The sequence below is a fragment of the Anabrus simplex genome, chromosome 1 (assembly GCF_040414725.1).
Source record: "Anabrus simplex isolate iqAnaSimp1 chromosome 1, ASM4041472v1, whole genome shotgun sequence".
NCBI lineage: Eukaryota > Metazoa > Arthropoda > Insecta > Orthoptera > Tettigoniidae > Anabrus > Anabrus simplex.
The window spans coordinates 1,203,558,094-1,203,580,718 of NC_090265.1; the positions used below are offsets into that span (position 1 = coordinate 1,203,558,094).

Genomic DNA, 22,625 nt, shown 5'->3' on the forward strand with positions numbered 1-22,625 from the left:
GGTGGCGACCCCATCGTTCAGTGCGAAACCACTGAAATCAACCACCCGAGTACTGGCAGGGAAACCATACCGATTTGAGGTAGGAGGAAATGCCTGCCCTCAACTCTGAACACCTAAGGAGATGCTGCCCGCAGCTCTACAATGATTGGTGGACAGGCTATGTGACAAGCCGGCCGTAAAAGCTCTCAGTCACAATCTCATGGAAGGATGTATTTCGGATTTAGTACCAAGGCTAGGGTGTATTCCCCTAGGCGACGCGCGTTGGCGAGACCTGGTCAGCGTGAGAAGTATGCAAGGGTTCCGTCGTACGGGCGGCGATTGTTAAACAAGCTAGCCCATACAACCCGTATTTCTTCACTCAACGTCGGCACTATATCTGGGCGGTACAGCGAACTGTCAAAGGCTCTCGAAAGGAGACAGAGCGATGCCTGTGCGGTGCAGGAAACACGAAGGAGTGGGCAAAAATCGTACGACATCGGATGCGGGTACATACCGATATACAATGGCACCCATGGAACAACCAGTGGCGTTGGTATTGTCGTGTCAGCAAAGTTTGACAGCTGTATCTCTGATTTGCAGTGGCATGATGAAGATTATCTACATCGCAGTTGGAAGAAAAGTGCGTTTTCTTAGCGCGTACGCCCCACAGTTATGTTTGCCTAGAGCAAGAAAGGATGCCTTCTGGGAGATGCTTGAAGAGATGACGGCCGAAGTACCCCTAGAAAACTACCTCATTATCGCCGGTGTTCTAAACGGACATGTCGGTTATAGAAAGGAAGATCATGCAGCCCACGGTGGACATGGTTTCAGAGAAGAAGAATGATGATGGCCAAGAAATCCTCGATTATGCAGAAGCCCATTATCTGGTGATCACAAGCACCTGGTTCAAAAAGAGTGATTCACATTTAATTACATATTGCAGCGGCACAAAGGCAACAAAGATCGATTACATCCTCGTGAGGCGTCGAGACTCTAAAGACTGTTAGACACAAAGTTGTACCATATGAAACTGTTGCGGCGTAACATCGACCAGTCTTCTGTATCTTGCGTACCAAATCGCCGAATCTTACACACGCCTTTCGTACAGGACCAGCGAAAATCAAGGAAAACGAGGCCGATGTCGTCAAACTTATAACATTACCACCGATTACTACAGTCGAATAGAGTAGCATTAAACTGAAGGAGGCTGCTCATGGCACCGTATGTACTGCTCTCGGATTAACAAAACCAGGACGGCGAAAAATTAACGAAGATACATGGCTCTGGAGTGATGTGTTCGGAAATACAGTACGAGAAAAGAAACTGCTTTATCATAAGTTTCTTGCCGACAAGACACCCTCCCGTTGGAATGCCTACAAGATAGCCCGTAGTGATGCAAATAAGATCATAGATACAACAAAAGCAGCACATTTTGCAAATCATTATGCAAAAGTAGACACGCATGCGGGCGAGCGGAAGTTATACCGACTCAATAAAGTGAGGCAATGCAAAACACAAGACATCCAGCGCTTTTATGGCATCAACAATGAAACAGGAAACTTATTGGTGGATTGGAAAAAGCCAAGAGAGCGCTGGCGTAGCTACTTCCAGAAGATCTCAACTGAGCAGTTTCGCCATTCAGCAATCCCAGTCACTGCTGCTGTGGAAGGACCTGTCAGAGACATTGATATCGACGAGGTCAAGGCTGCTTTAAAAGAAATTAAGCCGGGGAAAGCTACTGGCCCAGACGATCTTTCAGCAGGACTCTGGTGCTTTCAACAGTGGGATGCGGCAGAATGGTTAGCACGACTCTTCGAGCAGATCATTAGAGAAGGACGAACACCAAGCGATTGGCAATGGAGTATCACCGTTCCAATCTTAAAAAAGAAGGGGAGCCCAGCTGAATGTGCTGATTACTGACCGATCCGAATTTTGTGTCACGCGATGAAGGTATTCGTGCGACTTCTTGATAAAAGGATACGTGAGGTCATTGAGCTTTCCAGGAATCAAGTTGAATTTTTGAAGAACTGTAGCACAACCGATGGAATCCATGCTGCACGGCTCTTGGTTGAAAAGAATCGTGAGAAGAACGAGCCAATTCGTCTTGCTTTCCTGGATTTTGAGAAGGCCTTTGATTGCGTACCGCATGACCACGTATGGTTAACACAGCGATAGCATGACATACCATTACACTTTGTCAACTGGGTTCAGCTGCTTTAACGAAAATATGTTCAGGCCGCCGCAAGAGCATACAGTGAGTTCCCCATCACCGTCGGCATCCGCTAAGGTTCAGTGCTGTCACAACTCTTGTTCATTCTAGTGGTAAACACTGTAACAGCAAACTTGCACCGTTCTTTGCCATGGACGCTTCTCTACGCAGACGATGTCATGTTGGCCCTTCAGACCCAGGCTGCTCTGCAATGCGAAAGCCAAGAATGGAGCAACCGGCTGGCGCAATACGGCCCGCGCCTAAATATAAAGAAGACAGAATATATGACGTCAGATCCACAAGCAATCGCAACCATTCAGGTAGACGTTGAGAACCTGCCACTAGTGACAATATTCAAGTATCTTGGCTCCATGATCACTGATGATGGCCGACTTTTCGAAGAGGTAAATGCAAGGATATCCGCAGCCTGGATGAAACGGAGAATAACGACTGGTGTCAGATGCGACCGGAGGATGGAAGATAATCTCGAATAAAAAAATCTATCGTACTGTCATCCGACCTGTTGCACTGTATGTTTGCGAATGTTGGCAAACTACGAATGACTGGGTGTCATGGAGGCTAAGATGCTGAGATGGACAGCTGGGGTCACTAAACTGGATCGTATCTCCAATGAATCCGTCAGCAAGAGATTTGGCGATGCACTGAATCAAGAAAAAATGCGTGAGAGTCGTCTACGATGGTTTGGACATGTACTAAGGGCAGATGCCGACACTATCACGAAGACAGGTTATATGTTAGAAATCGCCGGTAGGAGACAAAAAGGACGACCAAAACATCGATGGGACGATACTCTTCACAAAGATCTGAAGAGCGTCAATCTCCACCCTGACATGGTCCAGGGCAAAACTAAATGGAGACAAGGAATCCATGTAGTGGATTCCGACGTCAGGAGGAACAAACGCTGATTATTATTATTATTATTATTATTAATATGATTATTACTACTACTACTACTGACGGCCTCGTGGCCATTATCGTAAAGGTGTGAAGTCAATATGGTCTGAAACCGTGAATAGCCGGTTCGAGTACCGTTGGTTGAAACACGTTTCACCATCAGAATGTTGGTTGGCGGAGTGATATACAATTTCTAATCACTGTATTGCTTGGATTACATTCCAAACCTCTCCGCAGTGCTTATACGGAGTGAGGGCATATGACAATGTCGATTGTGATTCGTCCGTTGGATGGCGATGTAAAGCCTTGAGCAGACCCCTTTGTGCTATTCGACAGGAATAGGTTATATTCCGGTAACAGACTACACCTTCTCTCCTTCCTGCTATCATATATCACATCATTCATTTCATCCCATTAACTCCTCTGCTGCGATTGACGTCAGGAAGGGCATCCGGTCGTAAATAGTCGCTACGAAGATTCATCTCACTTCATACCCGACCGCGTACAGAATCGGGCCGAGAGTTAGACATACTGTACATATCATTATTATTGTTATTAGTCTATTATCATATACCTTTTTTACTGTGGCAGCCCGAATGATGAGTTACAGGCTTGCTTTGTACACCTGGAAGACCGTATGTTTGATTGCCTGACAGGAAATGTAGAACGAGCCTATTACTTCCGGATAGACACACAGAGATAAACTTCACTCAGCTTAGGCCTACAACTAGGTTTATAGCATGTGGAAATGGTGGGCAGGCAAAGGGCAAAGTCGCTTTGCCCCACCTGGTTCAGAAGAGTGAAAATCGTTAATATGCATTCCCATAGGAACCTTCATGACCGCCATGGAAAGGACTTCGTTTTTTTTTTTTCTTTGTACAATTTAGTGCAGTACTTTCCTTCTATTCGTGAATTATAAGCAAGACATCAGTGTTTAGGCACTGTTAGTTTCCGAAACTTGTTTAGTTGCTCAAGGTTCGTGCATGGATATTTACATGAAATGCAGAGGTATATTTATTTTGAAATTTCCAGCGAAACCATAGTGCGGTAAATATTCTTATAAGGTTGTCAAGTTCGAAAAGAAAATGTTCTGAGACAGTAGCCTCATGTCAGTAAATTTATCAGCACGTAAAGCAACTCATACGAAAACCTTAAAAGTAAACTAGTAAGTTCGACGTCAGACCAATAACATTAAGAGTTCAAGTAGAATTTAATATAACATATTGGTATCTTAAAGTTCCCATAACCGGGCGAGTTGGCTGTGCGGTTAGGAGCGCACGGCTGTGAGCTTGTATCCGGGAGATAGAAGGTTCGAATCTCACTGTCGGCAGCCCTAAGATGGTTTCCCGTGGTTTCCCATTTTCACACCAGGCAAGTGCTGGGGCTGTACATTAATGAACGCCACGGCCGCTTCCTTCCAACTCCTAGGCCTTTCATATCCCATCGTCGCCATAAGACCTATCTGTGTCGATGCGACGTAAAGCCACTAGCAAAAAAAAAAAAAAAAAGAACCATTCCCATCTGCTTCTAATCTTGTTACAGCAGTGAAAAGTGGTCATGCGTATGCTGGTGAACACTGGCTATATACAAGTAGCAGCATTTGAGCCGGTTAATACAGCTGATTCTGCGCCTATTGCAAGAAATTATCATCCTAGTTCTCCTGAAGCCTTGCTCTTAATAATAGTTCGATCGGCTTCCTTAGAAAAGCTGCATACAAGAAAGGAGGTTTGCTGACTAACTGACTACCGTCTTTGTGTTGATCAATTATGCCTTTATCCTATAAAGTAAGAAGTCACTCTCTCCAACTCCTGGTACCCTGCTTTACGTCAGACCAACACAGATAGCTCTTATGGGATAGGAAAGGGATAGTAGTTGAAAGGAAGCGGGCGTGGCATTCATTAAGGCACAGCCCCAGCATTTACCTGGTATGAAAACGGTAAACCACGGAATCCTTGTATCATAACGGCCTGATTCTTGTGATAGAAGTCAACGAATTTATGCAAGTATTTAATCACGTTGCAACTAATAGGCCTACTTAGAGATTTTTGGGGCCCTGGAATTAGACAGTATACGACCAAGAAGGAAGTGATCATGTCCATAATTTTAGTATAGCCTCAGCATTTATCTGGTGTAAAAATCGGAGATCACAGAAAAGTATATTTGAGGGCTGTCATTGGTGAGGCTTAAATCCATCATATACAAAAGGCAATTTCACAATCGAACATCACTACCAGGTACTCAATTCCCTAAGTAGCCAGTAAAAAATTACAGTAAAGGCGTAGTTTAATGCAAATGTGTGATTCACCATTGCATTCCGGGTTTAAATCTGGATGACCATGGACAAACGGGAAACGTCGCTAGTTTTCTCTATCATTTCAAACTATTCCCGCCCATTTCATTCCAGGATAGATTATAATCATTCGTTCACTATCATCGAGATAATATTAATATTATTAATAATAATAAGGAGAATAACTAGCAAATGTACCCGTGCTTCGCTACGGTATTCTACATTGTATTCGAATATCGAAGTAAATACTGTACATGCAATAAATTTGTTTTTAAATTGCATGTCTCTTAGTGTTATCCGAGAAACAGCATGGGGAGGTCCCCATACGTTCTTTACAATGTAAAGTGTTTGTTACGGATTTGTGATATAACGGCAGGCTCACTCGCCTACTGCAATTCACAATCGAATTGGGAAGTTTACTTTATAATTGCAGGCCCCCTTGCCTACTGCGCGGTCACAATCGATTTGGGGAGTTTTCGTTACAATGGCAGCCCTCCTTTCCTACTTCCAGACAGATAACAGTTAAGGCGTTTTCATTATTATGGCAGGCAACTACCCTACTATCAGTCGAAATTGAGTTGTACAGTTATCATTATAATGTCAGGCCCCTTTTCCTACTGCCAGCCAGCTTACTTCCAGTCACACCACGTTGGTGAGTTTCCACATCAAAATAGCAGGCCACTATGCCTAACGCCAGTCACATTTTAGATGAGGAAATTTGTTTATAATTGCGGGCACCCTTGCCTAATGCCAAATACAATCGGGTAGGGGAGTTTTAAACAAAACTGCAAGCTCCCTTGCCTTCTGCAAGTCAAATCGAGAATGCCAGTTACACAGGAGTTGGAGAAGAACCCCATTCCTACTGCAGTCAAAGTCGGTGTGGGGAGTACTGATTACAATAGCAGACACACCCTTTCTCGATCGCTACAAATCGACATCAGTGAATACATATACCTGTAGATCGACATACGAAAATATGCGTGTTTACAACATTGCAGACCTTCATTTACAGATTAATTGCTGCTAAACGTACGTCATATCGACAAAGGATTATACCATAAGACGCCGGATTTAGTGGCCTAACTGGCTGGTCCTATGATATTCCATCTATTCTTGGGTAAGAAACAGTTAGAAACGTTGAACAGGGTAAAGTTTTTGAAAGATTATCTCACATTGCATTACTTTCCGGATAATTATGTGACAGCTACATCCATAGCATTTGGCTCATATATGGCTACTGGGTGGGCCAATTTTCGTGGAGAGTTTGATGATTCTATATTTCCTATAAGTGATTGAAAATATGAATTATGCATATGAAAAGTCCAAATTTACTTAACATCGATTAATAGGGAAAAATCAAACGTAAAAGCGATACGGATACGACAGAAAGTCATACGACCATTCCAAATTGAACGGAGATTGTGCAATCCGTTATCTGATGGGACTTCCCAAAGGTCTGCACCATCATTAAAACTGCCTCCATATTTCGATATTCTTCGGGGATAAAACGTGAAAAATTTAATGATCTTGGAAGTTTTCCGCCCGTTAGAGGCTAAAACGTAAAATTTTGTCAAATTTCAATTTTCTTTTTAGTCTGGCAGATTATGCCGTAATCTGGATTTTGGGCGAGGAGGGTAAACATTAGGCCTTTCAGGAAACTAAACCAAAAAATATGCTGATGGTCATTATTACTCCTTAAACGGAAAGCTGTACGAAAATGTCACCAAAAATAGTCAATGTAGAGGCACACAGTCGTTACGGTTTCATTTATATAGATAGATAAGGATACTGTTACACGCACAACACCTTTTGGGCTATGTCCGCTGGACTTAACCTGCAAAACTGAGCGTTAATGATGTCTCCTTTATTAATCCTCCTGACGAAAAAATGCACATTAAAAGAAAGTTTTAGAGATGGAATTCCATCACGTTTGGTCGATTTCCAGCCAGGTTGGTCTTGTACTGTATAAATTATATATATATATATATATATATATATATTGCTAGTTGCTTTACGTCGCGCCGAATTAGATAGGTCTTATGGCGACGATGGGACAGGGAAGGGCTGGGAGTGGGAAGGAAGCGGCCGTGGCCTTAATGAAGGTACAGCCTGGTGTGAAAATGGGAAACCACGGAAAACCATTTAGGGCTGCCGACAGTGGGGTTCGAACCTACTATCTCCCGAATACTGGATACTGACCGCACTGAAGCGACTGCAGCTATCGAGCTCGGTGTATATATTGTGGAAGAGTAAAATCATAATTTCGGTTCTCTATAAACCGCCAGTCCATTCCGTGAACATGAAATGTTATTGACCTTTAAAAACTTACCTTTCTACAGGTGGATGCTAAATATAAAGTTTGGTTCGAATATCCTAAATAGTTTTCAAGTTGTAAGAAATACGCTTTACACGCACTCGCTCTTGAATTACAGTAAGTCCGATGGGACTTGTACCGAAAAAACGGTCCGTTAATGACATCTCTCTTATTAATCCTTGTATCGAAATGATGCACATGAGAAAAAAAAGATTTAGAAATTAATTTCCATTAAGGCAGGTAGATTTCCATTAAGTTTGGTTGTGTATATTTTGTGGGAGTGCAAAATCACGGTTTCGGTTTCATATAAATCCTCAGTCAATTCAGAGATTTAGAAACAATATTTGCCCTAAAACCTACCTAAGGACAGGTGGATTCTAAATATGAAGTTTGGTGGAAATATATCCAATAGATTCTAGCACTCGCGTACATACGGAGTAATTAACGAAGAAAATAATACAGGTAAGAAAGTTGAAATTAATAGAAAATGGATTATAGCTGAGGACAGCCGTATAACGACAAATACGTAAATGCCAAGTGTATGTATTGGAAAATCAAATGCCCGTTAATAAATTATGCTGGTGTGAGTTATGGAAATAATAAAGCGGTAACAGAGGAGAAATTTAGGCACAGTGATTTCTAAGTAAACAGATAAGAAGGTGACTAATGATGTTATTAATGTATTCGAGGGGGTTATAACCTCCAACGATATTCCGCCAATATCCCGCAGAATGGCCGATTGACGCCTCTCTTGCCTTCTTCCCAAGGATCAACCACGACTTTAAAGGCATGATGAGGAAAATGAAAATACGTTACTTCCCTGCTGGCAAGCAGTCAGAGACGTTGCCATGGTAACCTGTAGGTTCGTTGTCGGTCTGTCGGTCACTCAATGCAAAGCATGATACCCGCAGAAAATAGTAAATTTCTCCGTCATGTAAAGAATAAGGTAAATTATGAACATAACGAAATTTGTTGATAATGAAGAGACGTTTCACGTACGGTCCACGAAGTTTACAGAAAATAAATAGTATAAGATAAAATGGAGGAAATATGTTCTGGTTTTCCTATAAAGCAAAGATTTTAAAATGATATGCATATCGAAACCTTCCCCGGGACGAGTATACTCTAAATATGAAGTTTGGTTGAGATCTATCCAGCCGTTTCGACGTGATGGTAGAACAGAAAAACAAACAGATAAACAGACACGAAAAGTAAAAACCACCGATTCGGTCTTGAGTTGACCTAAAACGGATAAATGTCTGAAAAATTGGCAAAACAAAAGAGATTACAGACAGCGGACCCCCTACAACTATATTTATATAAATGGAAATAATAATAATAATAATAATAATAATAATAATAATAATAATAATAATAATAATCATTTGATGTGATAACATTTATACTCATTGAATGTCTATTTCGGTGTTCCGTTTACTCCTTCAGATAGCAGAGAAACTGGATTAATGTTGGCCAATCAATAGATGAGATTTAATATTTTTATCGGATAAACACCAAATATGTCACCAGGCAATTTTACATACCAATATCGTGTGACGAATGGACATTTTTCTGTCCTACAGAAAGCTGACTACACGCGATCCGACGATGCGTGAGAGTATTTCATGTTGGCGCGTATCTATACTTTAATCAGTTAGAGCGTTGCCGCCCGTTACCTACTTTGCTGGATTAGAATTAATTCGGCTATCATGCACACACCTCACTTTAAAAGGAAAGACAGATATTCGTTTACCACTTGGCTACTCCTTACTTCCTTATCCTTATCTCCGATAGTTTTCTATTCGGCTCAGATGGTGGAGGTGACTATTGTTTTAAGAGGAAGTACAACTAGACAACCTTCCTCTATATAACACTAATCAGAGAGAAAAAGCGGAAGGGATCCTATGTTTCGGAAAATGAAGGTGTCGGCCGTAGAAAAACAAGGGCCACGAAGTGCATGAAAATGGAAGACTATATACGCGTCGAATGTTCTAATACCGTCGAGGTCAGAAAAGAACAAGAGTTGACCAAGGGAGGTCGGATATGATAAATGAAAGTGAGGAGCCTAGCACAAGTAACTGGAAGCAACACCAGGACAAACATACGGGACCCGTGGTCGCCAACCCACGCTCCCAGGTTAAGAGCACAGGGGCACATTTTAGTCGCCTCTTACGATAGGCAGGGTCTCATTCGGCTCAGTCCGGTGGTATATGAAAGTGCTCTAATACGCCAGTCTCGTGATGTTTTTTTTAATTTTTTTTATTTTTTTACAATTTGCTGTACGTCGCACCGACACAGATAGGTCTTATGGCGACAATAGGACAGTAAAGGCCTAGGAATGGTAAGGAAGCGGCCGAGGCGTTACATACGGTACAGCCCCAGCATTTTCCTGGCGTGAAATTGGGCTGCCGACAGTGGGGTTCGAATCCACTATCTCCCGGATCCAAGCTCACAGCTGCGCATACCTAGCGGCACGACCAACTCGCCATGATTTAGTGGCATATAACTACACTCAGCAGAACAAGATTTCGGTTCTTGCCATCTCACAAAACTGTAGGTAACATACCTAGAACAGCACATTTATCGCAGACTTAAGTGGGACACACCTATCAATACGAAACTCAACGGAACCTATGCTTGACATAGAAAATAATTTTGTATCCAATAATTAATTCAATAAGAAAACAACTCTACAGAAGAACTGCACTATTTTCATCTATACATCAATTTTACGTCCACTGTTCATGTATGCCTACCAGATCTGGGGAGGAGTGTCTCCAACAAAACTCTACCGAACACAAGTGTTCCAGAATAAGGCATTACTTATTTCTTTGAATGCTCCATAGCTTGTGAAAAATAGTCAGATTCAGTGAGAATTACATACTCCATACATCATTGCACATATTAGTAAACTGGTTCAAAAATTCTCCACACTAATAAATGTCTCTAGTGCTACATATTAAGAGCTGACTTGACACCGTATCTCCCTCACGATAGGCCAATATTATCCCAGCACCTGATTCAAAAGATGAACAGTGATGAATTAAGTTTCAGTAAAGCATGTATCTTAATTCAGTGCTCTCTTACGATGAACAGTGTGTCTGACTTAGTTTCAGTGCAACCTCAACCTCAAAATAGGGACTGGATGTTCGTAATATCCCCAACATCCTTGCAACTCATACAGCTCACAAATTACTATACTCCACCACAATAACGTGCAATTTACCATACACGGCAGATGCTGCCCACCCTCGTTAGAGGGTCTGACAAACGAGGGCTGTACCAGGCCAGCATTAGCCACACGAAATTATTATTATTATTATTATTATTATTATTATTATTATTATTATTATTATTATTATTATTATTGCTAGTGGCTTTACGTCTCACCGACACGGATAGGTCTTATGGCGACGATGGGATATGAAAGGCCTAGGAGTTGGGAGGAAGCGGCCGTGGCCTTAAGGTACAGCCCCAGCATTTGCCTTGTGTGAAAATGGGAAACCACGGAAAACCATCTTCAGGGCTGCCGACAGTGAGATTCGTACCCATTATCTATCGGATGCAAGCGCACATTTATTATTATTATTATTATTATTATTATTATTATTATTATTATTATTATTAATGTTGTGCCCCTCCCCTCCCATGTGTAACAGTGATTGGCCTCTTACTTGGTAAATGAACTGGCATATTCGCATAGAAGACCCGTAATTGCTTCCCATTTTAATTTGCCTCAATATCTTTCCCACATTTATCCATGATGATCTCACATCACTACTATTTCCAATTCTCTCATAAAATCGCCCATTAGCACTATCGCATCCTTGCTGTTGACCCTGACTACGATGTCACTCAGTGATCCATAATAATTGTTCATTGCCTTCTACTTCCTCGGTGAGCACAATGAAACAATTCTCGCTGTCCAGCTGCTAAATTCATCTACGTCAGTCGCTCATTTACGGGCCTCACAGAAACTATGCTGTGAGCGATGGTATTCGAGAGTAACAGTCCTACCACACACTTTGCCCTCCTCCTTTCAACACCACTTAATTCTTCCTCGTCATCTCCCGTCCCTTACCTGAACATCATTAACTACTAACACATCCTGACACATTCTCTTCGCTTAGTAAATTCTGATTTCTTTCTTCCATAAACACCCTTAATATTGCTAGCGCAAAGTTGTTCAAGGAGTAAAATAATTAATGGAAAGTAAAACCAAGAATAGCAGAGGGTATAGTGGTAGCATGCCTGCTTCTCACCCCGAGGTCCCGGATTCGACTCCACGTCAAGTCAGGGATTCTTACCTGGACCTGAGGGTTGGTTCTAGGTCCAATCAACCTACGCGATTATAATTGAAGGGTTATTTGACGGTGAGATGGCGACCCTGGTCTATAAAACTAAGAATAACGGCCGAGAGGCTTCATCACACTGACCATGAATCACCTCGTAACCTGCAGGACTTCGGGCTGAGCAGCAGTCACTTGATAGGCGAAAACAAGCCAGTGCTGTAGTGCAATGGTGAGGGAGGGGGGGGGGGACCAAGAATAATATTTTAGGTATTTCGACTTGTGACTAGTTTTGTATGACGAACGATTATTTATAATTCCGTTTTCGTTACTATTTTCATTCGTTAAACAATTATAGCATCCTGGGTAAAATACTTTGCGCTATCATTTTTGGATTCATTGCTGTACTCAACTTCTCGAAGTTCCTCACCAATTATCAGTACATCTATTGTTTCTGAATCAATATTCATATTCATCATTAATCAAGGAATAATAAATAAATTATTATTATTATTATTATTATTATTATTATTATTATTATTATTATTGGCAAATACCCGTGCTCCGCTACGGCACTCTACGTAGTATACGGATATCGAATTAAATTACTGTACATGCAGTGATAAGATATTTTAAAATTGCATGTCCCTTAGCGTTTTCCGAGAAACAGCACGGGGAGGTCCCCATACGTTGTTTCCAATGTAAAGTGCGAGTTGCGGAGTTGTGATGATAATGGCAGCTCACTTCTCTATTGCATTCCCAATCGAGTTGGGAAGTTTTCATTATAATGACAGGCCCGTTTTCCTTATGTCAGTCATCTTACTGCCAGTCACACCGAGATGGTGAGTTTCCATTATAATAGCAGGCCACTATGCCGAATGCCAGTCACACTTTAGGTGGGTAAGTTTGTTTATAATGGCAGGCACACTTTCCTATTGCCAAACATAATCGGGTAGGGGAGTTTTGAACAAAATTGCATGCTTCCTTGCCTTCTGCCACTCAAATCGAGAAGAGAATTATTCATTACAATGGTAGGCCCTTCTTACTAATGTCGGTTACACAGGAGTTAGAGAAGGACCAATTCCTACTGCCAGTCAAAGTCGATGTGGGGAGTACTGATTAAAATAGCAGACGCCCTCCTGCTGACAGACCTATCGATTTGTAAATTATTAATTATAATGGCAGACACACCCTTTCTGGATCGCTACAAATCGACCTCAATGATTATAAATAGATCGACATACGAAAGTATACGCATGTTTACAATATTGCATACCTTCATTTACAGACTAACTGGTGATAAACGGTACGTCATATCAACAAACGGATTGTACCATAAGACGTCTCATTTAGTAGTCTAAATGGCTGGTCCTATGATATTTTCTCATATCTCATCTATTTATGAGTAAGATTGAGTTAGTAACGATAAATAGAGTGAAATTTGGGTAAGGGTTTCACACAGTGCATTACTTTTCGGGTACATATGTGACAGCTACAAACGTAGAATTTGGCTCTCATATGGCTACTGAAAAGGCCAATATTTGCGTAAAATGTGATGATGCTATCTGTCGTAAGTGATTAAATTCATATGAAATCAGTGTCTTTTCCTGGAAATGGAAAAGCACGACAAACCATCCCCAGGATTATCAGCAGCAGAGTTCAAACACACCTCTTTCCATATGCATGATTTAACTTATACAACCAGTAGCGTTCAGTGAACTCGCTCAGTTTCGCGTTACCATACGTGTCATGTTAATCATCTTGAGCAATGAACTCGGTACATTAAATTAATAGTCTGGGCCTGTTGTTTAACAGCGGGCAATGATGTGTAGATATTTCCTTTCTGTGTTTCGTTCTTACTTTCATTAGTGGGAGGTTAAGATGGTGGTTGAGGGAGGACTATGATTCTTACATGGAACCAGTGAACAATATCACGCTTCATATACTTTGGATCATCTCTCAAGCACTGACCAATTTGTAATACCGATGTCTCGTAAGTGTCGTAGGAGTGTCTTTTGAACATGGATCACGTCTGGCAGATATCGTGCATGTCACATCATTCATCAAGTGAACTACTCAGCCTGTTAATAATAATAATAATAATAATAATAATAATAATAATAATAATAATAACACGCACGAATGAGATCTGGAATCAAGCAGTGTTTCAAACCAAGTTTAATAAATTTAATGGGTTCCAGGAACAACATTCAAGGGGCAAGGTCACCTGGTCATAAAAATGCAAGAGGAACTTCAGTAAGAGGATGAAAACATTCTGGGGGAAGAGAAAAAGAAGAAGAGGGGAACCAGTGAACCAATTGCTCCTTGCTGTCCAAACTAGGCATAAATCGTAGTAGTAGTAATAATAATAGTAATATATTACGCACAAAATAATTCGCAAGGAAATTTTGAATGTCAGTCACAGTAAGTGTACTGTAGGTATCCTCCTTGTGATCCACGGCACAATGACTCGACTGAAAGCTGCAAACTATGGGTAGATTGGGGAGTAATAAAACTTTAATAAGGGAGCTTGCTTTTGAATAGAAGTCGCTGTAAGACAGAAGAAGTGTTCTACTCAACAAACTTCCCAATCGGCTTCAAGGAAACGGGTCACTGGTTTACTTCTTACTGCAATCAATAGCAGAAGTAGAAGAAGACGAAGAAGAAGTATGGACTCGTGTACTATTGTGTGATCAGCGAGTTACCAGTTATCTTGAAATCAGTTTCAAATAACTGTTGTGTACTGTTGTGCTCCACAGTCAGCTTCATGTACGGCATTGTTTAAACTAATTATGTATTCCAGCTTTTGTTTAAATGAAACAGACCAACATACCTCATCATTTACGAGAAACATACTCGTAGAAATAAAGAGAGCACAACACGGAAAGCATCTTCGTCTTCGGGACTAAGCACTTCTTCATCGTTTCGAGCAAACGTTCACTTAGTCAGCTTACGATAACTGAATTTTCCATAGTCAGATTCTATCATTGCATCAACTCGATAACAACACACAATGTGAACAAGGCAAGGAATAATTGTTTTATAATGTAAAAGCTTATTACCAAGGTTCGACAATATAGAGCCACCAATACACGCGCAGATTACAATGATACACCCAATACGTTTTTTGAGTGTTTCGCAAAGCACATTGTTCCAAACAAAGTATGGGATAGAAGAAGTTTGGGGGATTGTGAGAGGAAGGTATAATGATTATTAAAATAACCCATCGTGAAACACAAACTAGTAGATGGCTGTTGTACTTCATGCGAGTACTGGAGTTTTGTTAACATAACGAATACTAAATATGAGCGATAATAAATCTTTCACAGTGAAAAACTGTCCGAAGAAAATGATATCCACCGTGGCGTTCGGCTGTGTATTATCACCTCTTCAACATTACTCAGAGGTCCAGAAGCTCTGGAAGAAACATCTACCATAGGCATCAGTTTCAACGGCGAGTGTCTGAATAGCAAACAGCACATAGGACCTTGAAGTATTATTGGACAAAGTGAATGAGGTTTGTAGCAGCAGAGGGTTGAAGGTAAACACTAAGAAAACGCAGTTCTTGTTCATCAGTAAACAGCAAGGCGTCCACGCGCAGCTCATTCTCGACAATGCGACCATCGCCAAGGTTCACCAATATCAGTACCTAGGATGTTACATCAACGAGCATTGGACTACTGCCAAGAAATTTCGGTTCACACCGTGCACGCGAGAGGAATCTTCAACCAGATGAGGAAACTGCTTACCGACGCTTTCGTCTTTCCCACGTTGCTGTATGGAATGGAAGGATGGACGCTTACTCATACTCTCTGCAAGAGACTGCAGGCATTATAAATGTGAATGTACAGAAGGATGTTTCGCATTTTGTCGATGGACAGAATCCGGAATTCCAAGGTGTTGGCTCGGCTAGGAAAGAAGACTGAAATCTTGTTGACCATGATTGAAGTCATATTGACCATCGACAAACGGATAGCGGACCACTTTGGCCATATACTGCGGAATTATAAGTATATAATCCTCCAACTTGTCATACAAAGAAGAATAGAAAGACGTAGGAAACCTGGAAGACTATGAACTCTGTGGCTGAAGAGTCTTGTGGACTGGTACGGTTTGAGCACGATGACCCTGTTCCATGTCGCTGCATCCAAATTAAAGATCACCATGTTGATCGCCAAACTACGCTACAAGATGGCATATTAAGAAGAAGTAATGAAATGAAATGGCATATGGCTTTTAGTGCCGGGAGTGTCAGAGGACAAGTTCGGCTCGCCATGAGCAGGTCTTTTGATTTGACTCCCTTAGGCGACCTGCACGTCGCGATGAGGATGAAATGATGGTGAAGATGAAGATGACACATACACCCACCCCCCGTGCCAGCGAAATTAACCAATTATGGCTAGAATTCCCGACCCTGCCGGAAATCGAACCCGGAGCCCCTGTGACCAAAGGCCAGCACGCTAACCATTTAGCCATGGCGTCGGACTAAGAAAAAGTAAGACAGTGAAAATATTTTACGTTTCAAAATAATACAATCTGCCGTTAATGTTGCGTATCTCGCTGCGACCACCAGAGTGCTCGAGGTCGTCCGTTAGTACTAGCAACTTTTGGTGCCCATTGTAGTGACATAATTGCTGAGAGTGAAGCCTTTGTGAAAAAAAAAAAAAAAAAATAATAATAATAATAATAATAATAATAATAATAATAATAATAATAATAATAATAATAATAATAATAATAATAATATGTGGGCATTAAAAGACCCACTTAAAACGGAAATGAGGATTCGTGGTGAACCATCACAAGAGGAAGTGGGGGAACAAGTGATAGATGAGATATCATGTAACACTGATAGTCCTTCAGGTCGATATTCCGAGGAATATGTCAGCAACGTGAAACGAGGCAGCCTTGCACAGAAAATATGGCCATTCCATAAACATAGTGTTTATTGTGTACCTTTATAATACATATATATCACTAATACGAACTAGTTAATAGGTTGTGCGAAGTGACGTATTGTGTCAGAATGAAAAACGAATGCTGTGAAATATGAATCAGAGATGTGAAAGGATATTACATTGTGATTATTTATGAGGTTTTCAATTAAGGTACAGTCCCGGTATTTGGTGTTGAAATGGGAAACCAGTGAGATCCACGTTCAGGAGTTCCGATGTTTCATGAACGGAATACAAAATTATTTCAATGCACCTCAATCATATTCATGGCTATAGATGGGAGATCATTTCTTCATGCAGTCCTATAGTTAGACTATACCTATCACGTTGCCAACACTTTCTTCACATCTTTACTAAAAATGGCACTGCCATAAGTTGGTGCTAATTTTATTTTGCTCTGTAACGCATTGCACATTGCGGACAACAAATGAATTATTCTTTTGAACAAATTATGCGTAATAATATATAAAAATCAGTGTTAAGGCGATGTTAATATCATAAGTATTAATTTGTCAGAAGCAGGGATTGCGATGAGAGTAACTTAGATGTGAGCAGTTTATTCTAAGAGAATTGGGGAAATTTCATCGGAAAACAAGTGTGCAACGAGCGTGGTAACTCACAGAACTCGTGTTCGATCTTCGCGTTTCGATATGAAATAGCTACAAATTTCTTCAGCATCTGCAGCAATGGAGACAAGTAATATTGGAACTGAGTACAATTCTAAATCATCTCTTCAAATCACAGATACTAGAGGATAGGTTTGTTTTATGACCGGAATACAAAATTATTTCAATACATCTCATACATATCCAAGGCTATATATGGGAGATTATTTCTCTTAATGGCAAATCCTCCCAATATAACGTAATTTGCTCTTTGAAGCATTTATGTTATACTTTCACGCTCATTTGTAGACACTTGATACTCATTATCACACGTAACTTTCACAGATATAATAATTTTACGAAGAAAATAAACCGCAATCAATAGGGTACTGGAGGCAAGCAAATTTGTTTCACTGAAGGAACATAGGCTATTACCGTCCACTACAAGTCCTAGTAACGATATTATGCACATTAATAGTATCTAATTACGAATACTCTTCATTGTGCTTCTTCTAGGTTGTATTCTGAATTAATCACATTTTTAGCCTTTTCACCAGTTTTTTGAAGTCAGCACTTCGTGCGGATTTGGCACAGTTTTACGACCGGATGCCCTTCATGATGATGATGATGATGATGATGATGATGATGATGATGATGATGATGCTTGTTGTTTAAAGGGGCCTAACATCGCGGTCATCGGTCCCTAATGGTACGAAATGAAATAACAAAAAGTTCAAATTCATTCACTGACCAAAATGAAATAAAAAATGTCATGAAGAATGAATGGGTGGACATGAACCGAACAAAAAACAACCAAGAAACAAAAAAAAGTGGATCAGACTCAAAAAAGAAGATCGTAAATAATAGTATTGCTGACCAAGGAACCACTTATAAAGCACAATGATGCTTGATGTCTACAGGGTGCAAAGTCTACGTTTAAGGCTCCACAGAATGGTACATGTCGCGAGTAAAGTAGAACCATGGTATTTGTCATGCTGGGGTACTAACCAAAAGCAGCGAAGACTCACGGTGTTCCACACAAGATGGTACTACTCACAAGTATTGTACTTCGTATAGGTAACGCAAAACTATGGTGTTTCTCACACAATGGCGCCACTCATAGCCAACGCAAACCGATGAGGTTCCCCACCTAGGTGTACTAACCACACTATCCCGTGGTGTTCCTCATATAGTGGGTACTAATCACATACAGGCAACGCAGACCCAGTGAGCAAACTTAAATCGTCTTAATTGAGCCTATGTAACTGACATATGTAAAGTGATCCAGACTTCGAAGATTAATGTAATGACGTGTCCAATCACTAACAGGCGAAAGTTGCTATTATAAAGGTGGTTAAGATTTTTAAAAATTTTTTAAACCAAACCCCATGGCGCAAAAGCCCCGAAGGGCCATGGCCTACCAAGCGACCACTGTCCAGCCCGAAGGCCTGCACATTATGAAGTGTCGTGTGGTGAGCACGATGAATTCTCTCAGCCGTTATTCCAGTAAACATATTAACAATGCTCATCGATGTTAACGAGACAAGTAAAACCACACAGGCACATATTGATGTAACTCGAGTTGAAACCAAGTGTCAGGAGTGTGAGGATTTTCACTTCTTAATCTGCGGTTTGTGCCAAAAATCTTGGCGTTTCTCTAAGATTTACGTTAATTTTTATTATTTCAAAGATTATGTAGATTCGTCAGTTAATACCACTTCCTCATGTTACTTGGTATTTACTACAGAAATTTATACGTAGGTAAAGTTGTATATTTTGGTTACTGAGCACTGATGATTGCCGACAGTATCTGTATTAAGTTACAAATTTAGAGAGAGAGAGAGAGAGAGAGAGAACCATACTCTAATGTTTATTGTACTTCTTTTTTACGTTCACCATTACTAATGTTCCTTATAGCATTATTCTTCATCTTCTTCTGCTTCTTCTTCTTGGTTCGAATGGGCTTACATTGGACCACACTTGTTCAACTGTTGTTCTTCTTGTTCTTCGTGGTTCGAATGGGCCTAATTTGGACCACACTTGTCCAACTGTTGGGCTTTGATCTTTGCCCAGTATTCTCGCATTTTCTGCCGATGTAACTCCTTTCTTTCGTCTGTTCACGGGCTAATTTCTTCCTGGGATTTTCCTGAAATTCATGGACTTCTTTCAGGGTATCGTACAGACAGTCTATCTTGAAGTTCTGATATTCCCCAGTTCTTCAATGTCCTTCTCAGTTTCTGTCAGTCAGACAAGTGGTACGAATCTTCTTGTTCTGCCAGAAGATGAACATGCGATTGGTCAGTTCTTTTGGAGGCAGACTTACTGTATGGCCATAGAAAGCTGCTCTCCTTTTCCTAGCACAATCAGACAGCCTCTCTATATGTTTTTAGAGCTTTGACTTGTCCCATCTACATAATTCTTCATCTTCCTTTACCGGACTGGAGATCTTCCTGAAAATTCTCCTCTCTCTGACTTCAGTTTCTCCGTCAGACCTCTTCAATGAAAGACACTCCATGGAATACAGTCATTGTCCTATTTCCTCTGATATTCTCTGTCTTCTGGCAATCTGCAGTGGCAGAATAAATAAATAAATAAATAAATAAATAAATAAATAAATAAATAAATAAATAAATAAATAAATAAATAAATAAATAAATAAATAAATGGGCCAGAAGGTATGTATGTTTCGAAGACTCTGCATGAATCGAAAAGAACGAGTCGAACGCAGGGTACTACGAAAGATCGTGGACAACAGATGGGTTGATGGGCAGGTTCGATTAAGGTCAAGCAAAGAAGTACATTAGCAAGATAGAACCACTGCTGTTCTACGGGCACATATTCCGTGTGAATAACGAGCGGCACACGAAAATAATCTGAAATATTTTGAATCCGAAGGCATCCAATTAAGATTGTTCCAAGAGTGTGAGAAAGATCTGCGAGAGATAGGCATTGCTGAGGATAGCATCTATGACTGGTATAGTTTCAGGAGGATTGTGAAAAGTCATCATAGCTTCATGGTGGAATCAGATCCCAGAAGACTGATCCCGGGTGCGTCAACTTCGGTTACGACTTAACCGTGGTAAAATGGATAGCTTACCACGGTTAAGTTGAATTTCTATTGCATCACGCCTGGTTTTGAAATTTGTGACGTTTTACCGCAGTTAATAATTAACCGGTCGTGAGCGAGCGGTTAAGCAACTAACGAGGCTTTACGGCCTATGTACGTTATATAACCTCACGAGAAAGTCATATATTTCGTTTATCAAAAGTGTCGCGATCCGATTTAAAGTTTATCGGTCGTGAGGGAGCGATATAATCTCACATTGCGAGCATTAGAACTGCCGTGATGTTATTGTTAAAATGGATTTGACAACACGTATCGTATATCTCTTTTTTTTTTTTTTGCAAGTTGCTTTACGTCGCTCCGACACAGATAGGTCTTATGGCGACGATGGAACAGGAAAGGGTTAAGAATGGGAAGGAAGCGGCCGTGGCCTTAAGTCCCAGCATTTGCCTGGTGTGAAAATGGGAAACTACAGAAAACCATCCTCAGGGCTGCCGACAACGGAGTTCGAACCCACTATCTCCCGAATACTGGATACCGGCCGCACTTTAGCGACTGCAGCTATCGAGCTCGGTTACCGTATATCTACAATATCTTCAGGATGATGAACGGAGAGAAAGACTTGGCGACCTTGTTACAATTAAGGGTATATGGAAAGGAATTTGGGGAGAAAAAAATATTCCTGATTGTTATTAAAGTACCGAATTTTCTCTTTAAAATTACATATAAATCTTTAACAAATAATGTATAGAAGCATTTTAATTATTTTTTTAAAAGTCTTGTCTTACGCACGGCGAGTATTCTGCCATGACGTGGCGGATGACTTGTTGTCAACATTTTGACGTTTCATTATTTTTGTGCATATCGCGTTGATCTAGGAATTATTTTTTTTGTTTTGAAGACATGCTGTCTTACATTGAAGTTGGTCATATTGTAACAGCTTACATTATTGTTAGTCCTTTGTTTGCTGTTTAGCAATAAGTTGGGCCGCGTTTCTTTTTGCAGGTTCTTTCTGTGATTTTATGTGAAGTTTGTGGATGTTATACCTCGATTTTCGAACAATGTGCCCAGGAAACGAGTGGCAAAAGAAGAAATGTACTTCTTCAACTCTGCTAAAAACCCTTGTTTAGAACCTTCACGGTGTGAAGCAGGGCCGAGTACACCTAACCTAATAAACGTGAGTGAAAATATTCGTGAAACCCCGTCTGATAACAGGGCTGCTGGGACTAAGAACTCATCTAAAAGAAAACTGAATGGTGTCGAACAGAAATACGATAAATTTTGTACTGGACGTGAAATGAATGGAGTGATAGATTTATAACTTTTATCTTATACATTAAAACATAATGTATGTGGCAAAGAGTGTGGTAAGTGTGGAATTTCCTTGAAAACAAACAGACATATTAGCCTTGCTGATGAATTAGGACTTTTCTGTACATGTTGTTAATACAGTGTCAAGTTTTTCAATTCCTCAGCTGTAAATAGTTCACAGCAAGACAAGAGCCTGCACAATGTAGATAATGGTAGTTTATGGTCTTCGGTCATTAGGGAAGGGAAGAGCAGCAGGTGGTCTCCATAACAGTAAATGACATGTATTCTGTAGACATGAAGAAACAAAGATCATCTGAAAATGCTACCAAGTACATCATGAACTGTGGGAAAAACAGGAGAGCCACCAAGAAGAAGCTTCTTGATGCATTTCAAGAGGATGCTGATAATCCCAGCTATGCATCAGGCATGCACTGATGTTGAAACTTTGGAGGGGATTTCCCACAAATTTACTTTTTTCCTGCAAAAGGAACATTATTTCAAAAACTATTACAGATATCACTATGAAATTTTCAGTACTCCTTGGCAAGAGTATGCCATACTGTGACCATTCATGATACTGTAAATAGCATATCGGGACACCCTGTAACAATAATATGCCGTTTCCCGCGTCATTCTATGATGATTAGTCGCATAACTAGCAGATTCTAGCACTACACGGGACACGAACGACTCG

At 40.6% G+C, this 22,625-nt stretch overlaps 1 pseudogene; it reads left to right on the top strand.

The window, feature by feature from the left end:
- Nucleotides 1-207: 207 nt before the first annotated feature.
- On the top strand, nucleotides 208-3,114 carry LOC136858499 (uncharacterized; annotated as a pseudogene).
- The last annotated feature ends 19,511 nt before the right edge of the window (nucleotides 3,115-22,625 follow it).